Here is a 15,109-nt window from a genome sequence, read left to right as displayed (position 1 = left end):
CCTGTCCATGCCCAGACTTGCCAGCAGACACCTGGCCCTGTGGGCAGCAGGAGAGATGCTGCCACCTTGCCCCTTGAGAACAGTGCTGCTTGTGTCCCCCTCAAAATTCATATGTGGATACCTCATCCCCAATGTGATGGCCCTTGCAGGTGGGGCCTTTGAGAGGTGATTAGGTTTAAATGAGGTCATGAGGGTGAAGCGCTCATGAGTGGGATTAGTGCCCTTATAGAAAAAGACACGAGAGTGGATCTCTCTCTCCATCATGTGAAGACACAGTAAGAAGGAGACAGTCTGCAAACCAGTGTCGACTGAAAGAAAAAAACAACAGAGTTGTGAGTTAAGTTATTTTCAGGCACCTTACTGAGGACTATAGTCCAGGAATCAGGCTGTCAGCTAGCTCTGAGGAACTACTCTGAAGAGGTAGGTGAGGAGCCAGTATATAAATGAATTTAGGGGCTAGGAAAAACAATTAGTCAAGCATACATCTTGGTAAAAGATGACCGCTAATCACAAAGAACAGATATCTGAAGTTAATGTGCTTTTCTAGCATGGAAGACACAAGAATCTGGGGTCACTGAAATTCTTCCTTAGAAATGCACCTTAACTGGGTAGGGGCCTGTTTATCCACAACAGAGTGCCTCATGCAGTTTCTCCCGCCTGAATGCCCTTCAGGGCACACTGTCCTGGGTGACTGCAGTGGGTGGTGACTTAACCCTTTATATAACAGGATAATAAACAACACGGTTCTTTTTGTTTACATCAGGAAGAGAACACTTACCAGAACCTGACCCTGCTGGCAACCTGATCTCGGACTCCAGAACTGTGAGAAATGCATTTCTGATGCTTAAGCCACCCACTCTGTGGCATTTTGTTATAACAGCCACCTCCTGGCATATCCCTTCAGACTCTTCTCCCCAGCAAAAGGATGTGAGATCCACCCAGGGAGGGTGGTGCCGAGGGGAGGTTGCAGGCAGCCTTCCAACCTCACCCGCTTCCTCAGCTCCGCTGCCAGCCCCCCACACTTGAGTGTGCCCAGGGAGCCTGGTCCCCCCTCTCTGAAATGCAAGGCCTAAGCCAGTCCTTTGCTGGTCATGGAACAAATAAAACACAATGACCACAAGTTCAGACAGATGCAGAGCCATGTGCCACTTGCTTTTTAAAGAGGGCTGCAAATACGGAATAAACCTAAACTTCGAGATCCAAACTGGGTCCTTGAGCCAATTCTAACACCATAGAGGCTCAGAGTAGCACCACTGGAAATATCCTTGTTGATAAACCTGCTTCACACTGTCCCACAGTAGACTGAGGCCCAGAGATGCTGTCCTATTTGTGAAAATTCAGCGATCCAGGGCAGAAGGACACCTGAGCCCACCTGATTCTCCACTCAGAACTCTGCCAGGCAACAGGGAACTCTACTCAGTGCTCTGTGGTGACCTAAATGGGAAGGAAATCCAAAAAAGAGGGGGTATATGTATACGTATAGCCGATTCACTTTGCCGTACAGCAGAAACTAACACAACATTGTAAAGCAACTATACTCCAAAAAAATTAATTAAAAAATGTAAAAAACCCTAACACAGTGATGAATGGAGCCCAAGCACACTGTTTGAAAATGAATTTGGCATTACTTGTTTAGACAAAGACACAAATGTACTTGTAGCTTCATCTGGAAAAAAAAAAAAAAAAAAAAACTAAAACCCCAAAGAAAAGAAAACAAAAAATTACCCCCTACCAAATCTTTGGAAAACAACTGTTCTAAATTGAGGCCCTCCCCTGACTTATCAAAACAAATCTAGCCAATGAAATTTCTTTTACTCTTGATGAATAAAAGTCAACATTTTAACTGTAAGAACTCTATTATGGGTACAAATTTCCAGTTATAAAATAAGTCCTGGGGATGTAACGTACAGCACAGCGACTATAGTTAATAATACTGTATTGTATATTTGAAAGTTGCTAAAAGAGAACACCTTACATGTTCTCATCTCAAGAAAAAAATCTGTAGCTATGTTTGGTGATGGATGTTAACTCAAACTATTGTGGTGTTCATTCACAACACACACAAATATTAAATCATTATGTTGTACGCCTGAAACTAATATAATGTTACATGTCAATTATACCTCGGTTAAAAAAAAACCTATATTATGTAAATAAATAAATAAATAAATAAAACAAATTCCTCTAAAAAAAAAGAACTCTGCCAGGCAACCCACAGTGGCTCTTATTGCCCACAGGGGATGAATCAGATTGAAGGGAAATACAAAAAAAAGGAATGGACACTTTGCATCAGAGGCAGCACTCCCAGAGAAGGCAGCCCATCTGAGAGGATGGCTGGAAGGAAGATGTGCATGTGCGCCCACCCCTCCCCTCAACCCATCTCCTCTCTGGCTGAGTGTTAGGATGGACCTGGGCGGAGAGATCCTGTAGTTACACTCTACTTTAGTCTCACCTTCTCCTGTGGACTCGCTCTGGGAGTCCCAGCCAGAGCAACAATAAGATTAGTGAAAATTTAGAGAAAATCTAGAGAATAGAGAATGAAAGACCTCAATTACACACGTCCCTAAACAATAGGTTGGAAAGCTATTTGGAACCATTGGGGGCAGGGCATTCTGTAGGAGGGTGATGTGGAGAGCAAGTGAGCATGGATAAACCTGCTAAATCCAGACAACAAGTCCTGTCTGTTTTCTTAGTCCTTCTTTTTCATCATTTGTTTGGGGACAGAGGGTAGCCGCAGAATCCGCAGGTCCCGGGGATCACAAAAAGCAAAACTTGCTGTAGGCTTTAGCCTGTCAGCCTGGGGCGGATTCCTCCTTATCTGACCTCTCTTTATCTGGCATCTGACCTTTCCAAATTATCACTGCTCCCTTATCTGCTGCTTTCCCCCACCCCTCACCTACCAGGCTGCAGAGATGTGGTTGCTGTCTAGGGGAAGGACAACTTAGCTACATGATCAGGAAAAGATGGTTCCCCATAGAGACACGCCAGGGAGCCCTAGGACCAGGGCCCTCCTGAGGTGTAAAGGTGATGCGGCCACGAGCCAAGGAATGCTGCAGCCACCAGAGGCCAGAAGAAACAAGGAACAGATTCTCCCCTAGAGCCACCACAGGGTGTTAGCCCTGCTGACCCCTTGATTTTGGCCTCAAAGTCAGTGATACTGACTTTGCACTTATGGCCACTGAGACTGTAAGAGAACAAATTTCTGTTGTTTTAAGTCACCTAGTTTCTGGTAATTTGTTATAGGAGCCACAGGAAATGAATACAGTGAGTGATCTCATAGGATTCGTTCTTATTATTCATTCAACCGACATCTGCCAAGTGCCCGCTCTATGCCAGGCACTGCTGTTGGTGCTGAGATACACAGGACAGAGCAGGCCTTGCCCCATGGAGTTGCAGTCCAGTTGGGCGATGAGGGCCAAAGGGCGTGTAGATGATTATCTGAAAGAGCTTCCTCCAAATAATTATGGACAGCAGCACTGGTGAGGAGAAGGGGAGAATGGTCATATGAAAGGATCCTTTTTTTTTTTTTTTTTTTTTTGCGGTACGCGGGCCTCTCACTGTTGTGGCTTCTCTCGCTGCGGAGCACAGACTCTGGACGCACAGGCTCAGCGGCCATGGCTCACAGGCCCAGCCGCTCTGCAGCATGTGGGATCCTCCCGGACGGGGCACGAACCTGTGTCCCCTGCGTCAGCAGGCAGACTCTCAACCACTGCGCCACCAAGGAAGCCCTGAAAGGATCCTTTTTAAAGACAGCTTTAATAAAACCACACAGACCTCCATAAAATAGTCACAGCTACTGCAGAAATTATATACAAGTACACTTGTGAGCACAGATGTGCTCTTCAGGGAAACACAAAACTCTCTGGATCCTAGCCACACCCCAGAAAGCCTTCTGTGCCCACCTGCGGGGCCAGTGCACTTCTCCCCTTCAGGGAACACAGGCTCCTGCAGAGGTGGCGGAGCCTCAGTCCTCACAGGCCCGTAGAAATGATCTTACCCAGGAAGACACCAGCAATAGGGTCCTGAAAGTGTGGCTTTTCAATGTTAACATAGAGATTGACTGCATGTAATTTACCCCAAACTGGAGGATGAGGTCATGACTCTGGGTTCACTTTAGATGAGTCAAAACGTGTTGGGCCTAGAAGACTCCAGGCTCCGGCAAACTTGTGCTTTCCCACATGTAAGCTGGTCACATGAGCAGTCAATTACGTCACGTAATCACGCCCGGTGAACTCCAGAATGGGCCCTCTCCAAAGCTGGCTAAGCTCCTAGCACCGCCCCAGCATGACCAGGTAACCTGATTCTGCAAAATACCTGCTGATCTTCTCGGCCACAGGACTCACTGTCTGAACAGCCCGGGAGGAGGCGTGGGGCAGTCCACATTCTGCCCCACCACTGGGGCCCTCACTTCTGAGGTTTAACAGGACCCCTTCCTTCCACATGTTTTGAGAATTAACACTACCAACATTTGGAAATACACTTTGGAAAGTGTTAGGTGTAGAGACAAGGCTGAGCTATGTTTTTAATCATTGGTATTATTCAGTTGCCTCCGGAAACAATGACCTTTACACTGTCTTTGCTGGGTACAAAAAATATATATATTGCTCTAAACCAGCGGTCCTCAAACTTTTTGGCACCAGGGACTGGTTTCATGGAAGACAATTTTTCCACGGACCTGGTTGAGGGGTGGGGGAGATGGGGGCTGGGTCAGGAGGCGGTGGGGAACGGCAAATGAAGCATCGCTCACTCACCAGCTGCTCACCTCCTGCTGTGCGGCCTGGTTCCTGACAGGCCCCGGACCGGTACCGATCCGCGGACCAGGAGTTGGGGACCCCAGATCTAAATGGTTTCTGTAGCTACAACTGTGTGTGTTAGCTGATTCCCACCCCACCCCAACACTCACCCGCTTCCAAGCTGGCCGCTCCAAGGCAGTTTCCAGAGTGGAGCCTGTGTAGTAAAGAATTAACCTTCCCCAAAGACAGGTCTGGCCTTTGTCCTCAGCTCCTGCAAGGTATTGCTAAATTCTTAGAATGTCCTGCCGGATAAGAGTTCACCTGGGGTCTTGGACCACACTGGATAGTCTAACAATGTGATTTATAGTGGAGGCTTTGGCCCCATGATATCAGTTCTACCTCCAGAGGGCTGGAGATGAAAGGTCAGCCAAGCAGGTAGTCCACCATGGCTACCTGACTGCATCTAAACGAAACTTCTGGACACCAAGGCTCAGGTGGGCTTCTCTGGTTGGCAATATCCCACGTGTACCGTCACACATCATTGCCAGGAAAAGCTGGTGCTGTCCATGACTCCACTGGGAGAGGACAGCCGGAAGCTCCCCTCTTGGAACTTTCTGCTCCAGGTGTATCCTCCCTTTGCTGATTCCTTTCACTGTAATAAACTGTAGCCATAAGTACAGTAGCTTTCAGTAAATTCTATAAGTTATTCTAGTAATTTACGAAAATTGAAGGTGGTCTCAGCCACATAGATGGACATAGAGATTATCATATAAGTGAAGTACATCAGAGAAAAGCAAACATATGATATCGCTTATATGTGGAATCTAAACAAATGATACAAATGAACTTATTTACAAAACAGAAGTAGACACACAGACATAGAAAGCAAACTTATAGTTACCAAAGGGGAAAGTGGGGGAAGAGACAGATTTGGGATTAACGGATACACACTACTATATATAAAATAGATAAACAACAAGGACCTACTGTATAGTACAGGGAACTATATTCAATGTCTTGTAGTAACCTGTAATGGAAAAGAATCCGAAAAAAGTATATATATAAATAACTGAATCACTTTACTATATACCTGAAACATTATAAATCAACTATACTTCAATTAAGAAACAAACAAGAAACTAAAACAAAAAAACTGAGGGTGGTCTTGGGGACCCCAGGTCTTGCAATTGGCATCAGAAGTGAGGGTGGCCTTGGGGACTGCCTCCATACTCTGTAAATTCTTAACCTTGTCATGCCCTGGACTCCTCCAGCAGCCAGTCTGGTGAAGCCTGTTGACATTTTCTAGGATAAAGTTCTTAACTGCATAAAATGGATATAAAGTATTAAAGAGGGCTTCCCTGGTGCCGCAGTGGTTAAGAATCTGCCTGCCAATGCAGGGGACAGGGGTTCGAGCCCTGGTCTGGGAAGATCGCACGTGCCACAGAGCAACTAAGCCCGTGAGGCACAACTACTGAGCCTGCACGTGTAGAGCCTGTGCTCCACAGCACGAGAAGCCACGACAATGAGAAGCCCGCGCACCGCAATGAAGAGTAGCCCCCGCTCGCTCCAACTAGAGAAAGCCAGCGCACAGAAACAAAAACCCAACACAGCCAAAAATAAATAAATAAATTTATAAAAATAAATAAAATAAAGTATTAAAGAAAAACAGTTACACTGAAACGTAAGTATCAGAATATGTGCTTCTTTATTAACACATTAAATAACAAGTTCTAACAGCAGATTTAATATCTAGTTTTGAAGTAGCATCAAGCCTAGCCAATATTTTATGTGGACTTGTGCTGGTGTCAAAGTCACAGGTGTTGTTACTACTAGTGTATTTTGTTGCCTATGTTCATAATTGAAGGAGATTCTTAATTTCAGTTAGAGGTTAGTGAAAATAAAAAGTCTAATTCTTTTCCTATCCAAGGTCACAAACCCCACAGATTCTACCCACAGACCATCAAGGGGTCCATGGGCCCCAAGTTAAGAGGCCTGGTCAAGGGCTTGGGTGATAATCTCACCCTTCATAGCTAAGTAGAGCTGCTGCTCTCAATATTATTATTAATAATAATAGCTAATACTCAGTGCTTGCTCTGTGCTAGGCATAATAAAGGTGAAAGTGTCACACAAATTTGAACTATTATTTTTAGATTATATCATTGAATGAAGATGAGCTTTCTGGTTGCGTTAAGAAAACAATAGCTACCGCTTTTGGTGCATTTAACATGGGCCAGGCTCATGCCACGTGCTTTCAGTGCGTCCTTCGCTTAGGCCTCCCTACAGCCTGATGAGGTGGGTCTGCTCTTCTTCCCATTTACGGACAAGGAGAGTGAGGCTTAGAGAGTTTAAGCAGCTTATTCAAATCACGACGCTAGTAACTGGTAGAACAAGGAATTCAAACCCAGATCTCTTCGACTCAAGACAAAGCGCAGCTCCCCAAACTGGCAGAATGGCACTCTGCAAACAGAGATGGCCACAAGGGGCCACAAGGTGACCTGACCACAACCGTCCACCTGTGTGCAGGCAGAAAGACCGCCACTGAATGGAAATAGGGATAACTCAGCACAAGGTCCTGCATGCATTAACAAGTCAATGATTGCCTAGGTTGTGAGGAAGTTCCTGTACTAACCATTAGTGTTTAGATTCCAGAACAATGGGGATCACAGAAGACTAAGCTGCCCGGTGAAGAGCTTCCCTGTTTCTCTGAGAACGCCCTTGCTCTGCCCACAGAGAAACCCTCAGGTTCCCCACTGAGCTAGCAGCATCCTCTATACCAGGCCTTGTGGGCTTTGCTTTCTCCAAAGGAAAAAAATCTCAAAGTGCTTATTTGACATGAACTCCAGATTCTGCAGAGCAGCTATTGACAGCAAAGCCCATCAAAGGACCAGGATACCAGAGGCAAAGGCAGGTAGCGAGGGGAGGGCTGGGACCGAGGTAGAAAGAGAAAAAAAAAAAAAAAAAAACTAAGCACTTTACATGTATTAACGTACATTTTCCTCCCTCACAGCAATCCTATAAAGTTGATACTATTATTATCCATGGGATAATAATAAATCCTATAAAGTTGATACTATTATTTTCCCATATGGATCCATGGGATCCATATGGGAAAACTAATAATAAATAATATAATAAAACTAATAAACTAATAATAATAAATAATAAAAATAAAAAATAAATTAATAATAAAAATTTAAAAATAAATAATAAATAAAACTAAAAAAATAAATAATAAAACTAATAAACTAAAACTAATAATAAATCCTATAAAGCTGATATTATTATTTTCCCATGGGATCCATGGGATCCATATGGGAAAACTGAGGCACAGATAGGTTAAATGACTTGCCCAAAGTAGCCCAGTGAGTAAGGGGCAAAGTCAGGATTTGAAACCAGGCAATCTGGGTCCAAAACTTGCATATTGAAATAATGTCTATGCTGTGTTGATTCTGTCCATGTGCTGGGGGTGTTTTCAGCTAATGATCCTAGCAAAAGACAAAGATGAGAATGGCTTTACATTTTTGTGTGTTGGATGTCAGCAAAGGTGACTCGTAACATTCTAAAAGACTGTTCTCTGAAGTCCTTAGACGATTCTGTCAGGAAATGCCCTTGCTCTGGTCTAGCTTCTCAGTGTGGCCCATTTCCCCACCTCCCACCTCCCCACAGCAGTTGATCTGCCCAGGGCCGGTCACACCTGGGGCAGGTAGCAGAACCCAGCAGGAAGCACATCTGAGCCCTGTGGCTGAGGCTGGGACTCCTCTCTCCCTCCTCACCTCGTATGTACTCCCTGACTCACCACTGGCCTCATTGCAGATCCCAATCTGGCCCAGCTAGACCTGGGAAGTCTCTGGAATCTGGCCGTTCTGTTAATATCAGAAGTTGACAAAAACAGGTGCAGAGGAAACCAGCTCCACTCCTGCCTATGGTCCCAATGGTGACCAGTCAAATCTCCAAGGAAATGAGCCAGAATCCAAGCACATGACTCAACCATCGTGTCACATCTTCTCTTTTCAAAGATGAAGCCAAAGGAGCTTTAGGAGGGTGATACAACCTCAGCCTCTGCAACAGAAAAGGCCCATACCTGCCTTGGCAGGTAGCTGCTCTCAGCAGCAGGAACGAGTGTGGCACCTGAGCTTAACCCAAGGTCACCACCAACGCCCCCTCAAAGCTCCACGCTCAGAGACTGCTGAGTAAGGCAGCCAGCAGGCGGCCATGGCAGAATCCAACGGGGTGCTGTCCGCGGTGCCACCCTTTCCCCCAGCCGCGGAGCACTCCCTCCTCCTTGGTGGGGCACAGAGGGGGAAATGGAGACCTTCTCAGGGGCACCAGCAGCTCTGCAGTGTTGGTAGCAGCGGCCCTAGTTATTAACCGGAGCTCCCGGGGCTGGGCCCACTGGGTTCCCCACCCAAATCCTGACGGGGAGTTAGATGGGAGAGTCTGGGCAGACTGGAAGGTGGGTCCCAGGCAGGCTCAGCTAGTCCAGACCATGTTAAGCATCAGCTGTCATGAAAAAGGCAAATTTTCAGAAACCTCATGTAAAGCTCTCTAAGCACTTTCAAAACTTTTGTAGAACACTTTGCAGTATGTGACATTTCATAGGTAACATTTCTCTTACACTTATATGAAGTCTGAGATGCAGAAAGGGCAGATCACTATGGCCATTTGGTAGATGAGGAAAGAGGTTCTGGAAGAGAGTATGAAAAAGCCCATCACACAGCAAGTAACGTGGCAGAAAAAAATCCAAGCCCAGATCTGAGTGTGAAGTCCCAGCTCCTTCCACTACATCAGGCCAACTCCCCACTGTGCTGGTACCTTGTCTGCAGCCCATTCATCCTTACAAGGTTCCTGGGGTACCGCGAAGCAAAGGCAGAATGAGAAATGGATCTCTGGGCGCTCACAGCCTCCCCCAGCCCACTGCTCCTGCACTTTGCAAGCCCCCCACTACTCCTCATCTCCTACCCCCACCTACTTGGCAATTACCGCTGGAGCCAATAGGTTAGGCCACTAGACACTCGCCAACATTTGATCAGCATTCACAGACCACGGGCGGGGCAGGGAGTAGCTAAAATGAGAGGGTTAGACAATCCTGTCTATACTGGGGTTATAAATGTATAATTCTCTGCACTTATCTCCAGCTTTTTGTAGACAAAGCATTTCACAAATGGGTCAGGCTTAGGGTGAGTCACACAGAAGCCACTCACATCTGCTTAGGTCAAGAAAACCCAGGTGGAGGGAATGTTCTCAGCAGTTCCCTGCAGCCAACACAATCACCGCGTGGAATTCTAGTGCGAGCCCTGCTTTGGGAGATTTTCACAGGGCCTGTCTGGAAAACTCCAGGCACCTAACTTTTCAGCCTCACCATCTTTTTCCTTTTGGATGGTGGGATTTGGGCCTGGTTCGCCAAAGCTGCTCAGGCCCAGTCTCGAGAGATGGCCAGGCCCCGAAAAGTCATCCAGTTCACACGCGGTCTTCCTTATTCCTGAGGTCCCCTCTGGAATTTCTGCCCTTTTCCTCACCCTCTCCCCTGGCTGTGGTGCCAGGTCATCGCTCCTGGCTCAGAAAAAAAGCAGTCTAGTAAAATTATGGTAGGGTAAGATGTGGGTGTCACTTTTCCCAGAAGCGGTGAAAGCAGGTCAGCAGAGGAGAGGAGATGGTGATTGGTTTACTGACTGGGCTGGATTTGCTGTGTAATTGGACATTGCCTTTCCTTTTTCTCCCCCCTGCCTTTCAACCCTTTGCTCTTGGTTCTCTCTTCCCCTCCTGGGACAATATCTTGGAAAGATCCCAAAATATCCTGGTCACTTTCAGATATTAACCAATGATCCTTATCTTCAGATATTAAAAATTCCAGGCCAATCTAAGTGAAAACCTGCATCTCTCAGCCAACTCAAGGCTTATTGCCTCTTCTTCAGCCCTGCACCCGCCACAGACACAGATACCTGCCCTGGGGAGGGTCATGGACCCTTCCTTCTGACTTCCTACTCCTTCTTCCGCATTCACCACCTGCTTTGGGTCTCCAGGTTTGGGGCAGGGAAGAGATATAAGAAGCAGAGGGGCAAATCGTCCTTTTAGTTAATGCATTTCTACTCCTCTCTGACCAGAATTAGCAAATTAGAAAAAACAGGATGCCCCATTAAATTTGAATGTCAGATAAACAATGAATAATGTTTTGGCATAAGAATGTTGCGTGCCACATTTGGGCAGGCTGTATTTCATCTGACAAAGATACACTGACTGCTGAATGCCTCCAGGTCATGGAAGGTGTATTAGTTTCCTACTGCTGCCTTCACAGACTGCCACCAACTTAGAGGCTTAAAGCAACCAACATTTATTCTCGTACAGTTCTTGAGATCTTAAGTCTACAATGGGCTGCCTTCCTTCTGGAGGCTCAAAGGGAGAATCCCTTTCCTTGCCTTTTTCAGCTTTTAGGGGCTACCTGCATTCCTTGGCATGTGGCCCTCTCCTCCATCTTCAAAGCCAGGAGCACCTTCTCTCCTCTCTGACCTCTGCTTCTGTCCTCACATTTCTCTTAAAATGACTCTTGTGATTTTATTGGGCCTGCCTGGATAATCCAGGATAATTTCCCCATTTCAAGATCCTTAATCACATCTGCGAAATCCTTTCTGTAATTAAGGCAACGTAGTCACAGGTTCTGGAGATTAGGACGTGGACATCTTTGGGAGGCTGTTATTTACCAGTTGTCTACAGGCAGACTTTTCCCCTATTCTTCAAGGGGGCCTTGAGTGGGTTCCTGAAGACCCCTTGCTGAGGATCCCGCAGCACTGCCCCATTCTCTGATCCAGGCGACATGGGTGATGCCCTCTCCAGCTAACTTTCTACAAACATTCCTTAGCTCCTGCTTGAAAGTTCAGCCCACAGAGGCACTTTGTACTGGGGTGACCCTTCCTGAGCAGGTAGAAATCTTGAGTGGGGAGCTTTCAAGACCCTCGAGCCTAGCTATCTCCCAAGGTGTCAGTCATGTCACCTCGGACCCCAAGGAAACATTCCGGCCCTGGCCCAACAAACTATGGAAATTATGCCATGCCCAAGAAATAGTTTAATGAAGTCACATGGGGTATGGCTGCACCTTCCTTCTCATTAAAGAAATCCTCAGCTCTCTGAACATTCTTTAGACTTCTCTTAGATCTAGGTTGGAGGTGGGTGATGTGCTAAGACCAGAAGTTGCAGGACCGGTTTGGATACTTCTTAGCAAGCCCGTCATGGATGGTCTAGCGCCTCTCTTTAAAATGTGTGGGTTGGTGGAGATGAGGAGGTGAGGAAGTTGGGGAGGGGGGCAAGGGAGATCACCTATTGTTCTAGGCTTTGAGTTTCAGCCAATGTCCCCAGACAACTGGAAAAATCTAGCCTCTTTCTGGACAAAGAAAAAAGTGATCCAGAAAATAAATTTGCAGTAAAGTATGGATGTCACCTATCCCAGAGGAACTAACGTTTAACAGAGGAGAGGGGAATGATTGACTCAAATGTACGCACCGCTAATGAAAAACTGCCCCACATCAATGACAAACCTTCCCAGGAATCCTGTCATACACCGGGCACTGCAGACCTGAGCCCAGCATCAGCATTGCAGGGGGAGCTGGGCCCTAAGACACACCTGAGTTGGCACAAAGAGTCCATGATGGCCGATGGGAAGGCAGCTGGAATGGTGCTGGGATAGCCCACAGGCTTGGTTTGCACGCCCACCCTGCAGATCCAGAGTGACCGACTATATGTAGAAGAGCACCGAGGCTGCCCTGGATTTGGTGAGAAAGTGTGTCCTCAGCCGCGGACACAGGGCCAGAGTGGTGGTTCGGAACACTCCCTGATAGAGCCGGAAGGTGGCTGCGGAGTGAGTCGTGGGTGTGAATGCTGACTCCCCCACTTACAAGTTGTGTGACATTGGGGTTCCTGCTTAACCTCTGGACCCCCACTTCTATAAACTGATAACAGCTATCTATGATCTAGGATTCTTATGAAGAGTAAATGCAGTAATGTTTGCAGACCACCTGGGACCCAATGAATGTTATTTCCCTCTTTTCTCCTCTAAGATGCCCTCGTGTCAGACACCTTTTCTTTGTGTCTATGTGTCAGTGGGTGTTTTTACCATTTAGTCCTGATTCCGGGTCGCCTAGGCCTGCAGCGGCTTGAAGCAGGATTTTGGTTCCTGGCCAGAGACTGAAGTCAGGCTGCAGCAGCAAGAGCACTGAATCCTGATCACCAGACCACCAGGGACCAGTGGCCAGTGACAAGGCCCTGGCCTGTCAGCTGCGTCGAAATGAATTTCCACATAGAGACAGAAAGTAGTGAAACAAGTAAAGTGTTTATTAGGAGGAAAAGGGGTACACACGGATAGACACACGGGCGGGCTCAGAGAGAGAGTCACGCCCTCATGGTAGTTTGAGTCACTTTTATGGGGCATTTCTTCCAGGTTTCCTTTGACCAATCATCTTGCTTTGCCTGGTTCTGAGTCCGTATTTGGTTTATCTCAGGGTCCTCCCCTGTGTGTGATCACATCTCTCAGCCAAGATGGATTCTAGCGAAGAGGCCTAAGGGTAGGTTGACATCACCTGCTATGAGGTGACACCTCCTCCCTTTCTGACCTTCAAGGAGCCTTTCTGTGCATGTGTAGTCGGGAAGGTCTCCTTGACTTCGAGAATGAGGAACATGTGGTGTTTTATCTGGGCAGGGCTCAGCTTCTCCTCCCTCCTGCTATTTTAGAGTATCCTTCCACAGAGGACAACTCCAGCTGCCCAGCCTGGAGCCCATCTGTCTCCTGCCTCAGTTCCTACATCATACAGATGCAAACCCATCTGGGATTAAAGACAGAAGCACCATTAATTAGTGGCCCATCCTGGGTGTGACAAAATTCCTCTGGCATTGGTTTCCGGGTGTGCCTGCTGGTTGGAATTCTGAAGAGACAGGTTTTCAGTTTATAAAGATCAGGTGGCTTGCTGTGAGCCCGTGAGCTAATCTCACCCTCTCCACGCACACACCCCTTACTGGAGACCAGGGAGAGGGGAGGAGAGTAGAAGAGTGCCACCTGCCCACCGCCTACCCCCTGCCCAGGACATCTGCACAAAGCAAGGTGTCATGGAAATCTTTTCAGTTTACTCCAGAGAAACCATTTCAACCCAAGCTCAGAGCAGCCTTTCCCTCCTCGTATTAATACAAGGTGCTGGACTAAGCACTTCAGTTGCATCTTATAATGTCTCACAGCAACCGCATGAGATTGGCAGTTTATTAAACCTAATTTGCAGGAACTTCCCTGGTGGCACAGTGGTTAAGAATCTGCCTGCCAATGCAGGGGCACGGGTCCAACCCTGGTCCGGGAAGATCCCACATGCCGCAGAGCAACTAGGTCCGTGCACCACAACTACTGAGCCTGTGCTCTAGAGCCTGTGAGCCACAACTACGGAACCCGCATGCCACAACTACTGAAACCTGCGTGCCTAGAACCTGTGCTCCGCAACAAGAGAAGTCACCGCAATCAGAAGCCCATGTACCACAACAAAGTCCCAACGCAGCCAAAAATAAATAAATTTTTTTTTTTTAAAAACCTAATTTGCAGAGAAGGAACCAGAGCACAAAGAATCACTAATGTGAGCTGACAGTGTCTGCACCAGAGCTGACCCAGGTCTACGCTATGGGGCCTCTGCTCTCCCCTCAGGTGAGACCTGCTCCACCCACGACCTGCAAGCCACCTGACCCGACACAAGATTCTGAGAAGCTTCTCCCCTCCCTAAGAGGACTGATGACCTTGCCTTACCTCCACCCTATGCACCCCAAAAAGGTAGGAGGAAATCACACCACACTGATCTGCTCACATCCCACTGTCCCCCAACTCTGGTGGGTGAGTCAGCGCTCTCCCCACCCTGGGCAGGGACCCCACTTCGGGGTTGGGTGGGGTCTCTTTTGGCTTCGGCAGGAGTGGCAAGACCTGGGAGGTGCTGGGAGGACAGCAAGACACGTGGGCTCTGCAGCCCCTCTCCCTACTTGGGGGTGGGGATGGGTGGGGAGTGAAGCAGAGCCAGTAGCCAGGGGAATCTGAAAGTGTGAGTCCAGAAAGGAATCTCCGCTGTGGGACAGGCAGGAAGGCTCCTGCCATCAGGGGAGCCAGAACAAAGCTCTGATTCACGGACAGGTGTGAGCAGAGCCCGGGAGGGTATGGGGATGTACCGCTGGGGAGCTGGAGTTGCTAATCCTGGCTTCTCCCCGACCTGACCGGAGTGTGACCCAGCTCCTTCTCTGCATCGACGGGCTTCCTAGAGAACCAGGGGGAGGTAACGGATACCACATTAAGCTCCTGAAAGAGATCAAATGCCATTCTTCTGGAGTTTCCAGTCCAAAAGGAGGCCCCAGAAACTCAATGGCCACCGTGA

This window comes from Phocoena sinus, chromosome 17 (assembly GCF_008692025.1).
Source record: "Phocoena sinus isolate mPhoSin1 chromosome 17, mPhoSin1.pri, whole genome shotgun sequence".
Classification (NCBI taxonomy): Eukaryota; Metazoa; Chordata; class Mammalia; order Artiodactyla; family Phocoenidae; genus Phocoena; species Phocoena sinus.
Note: the sequence above shows the minus strand (reverse complement) of the source record.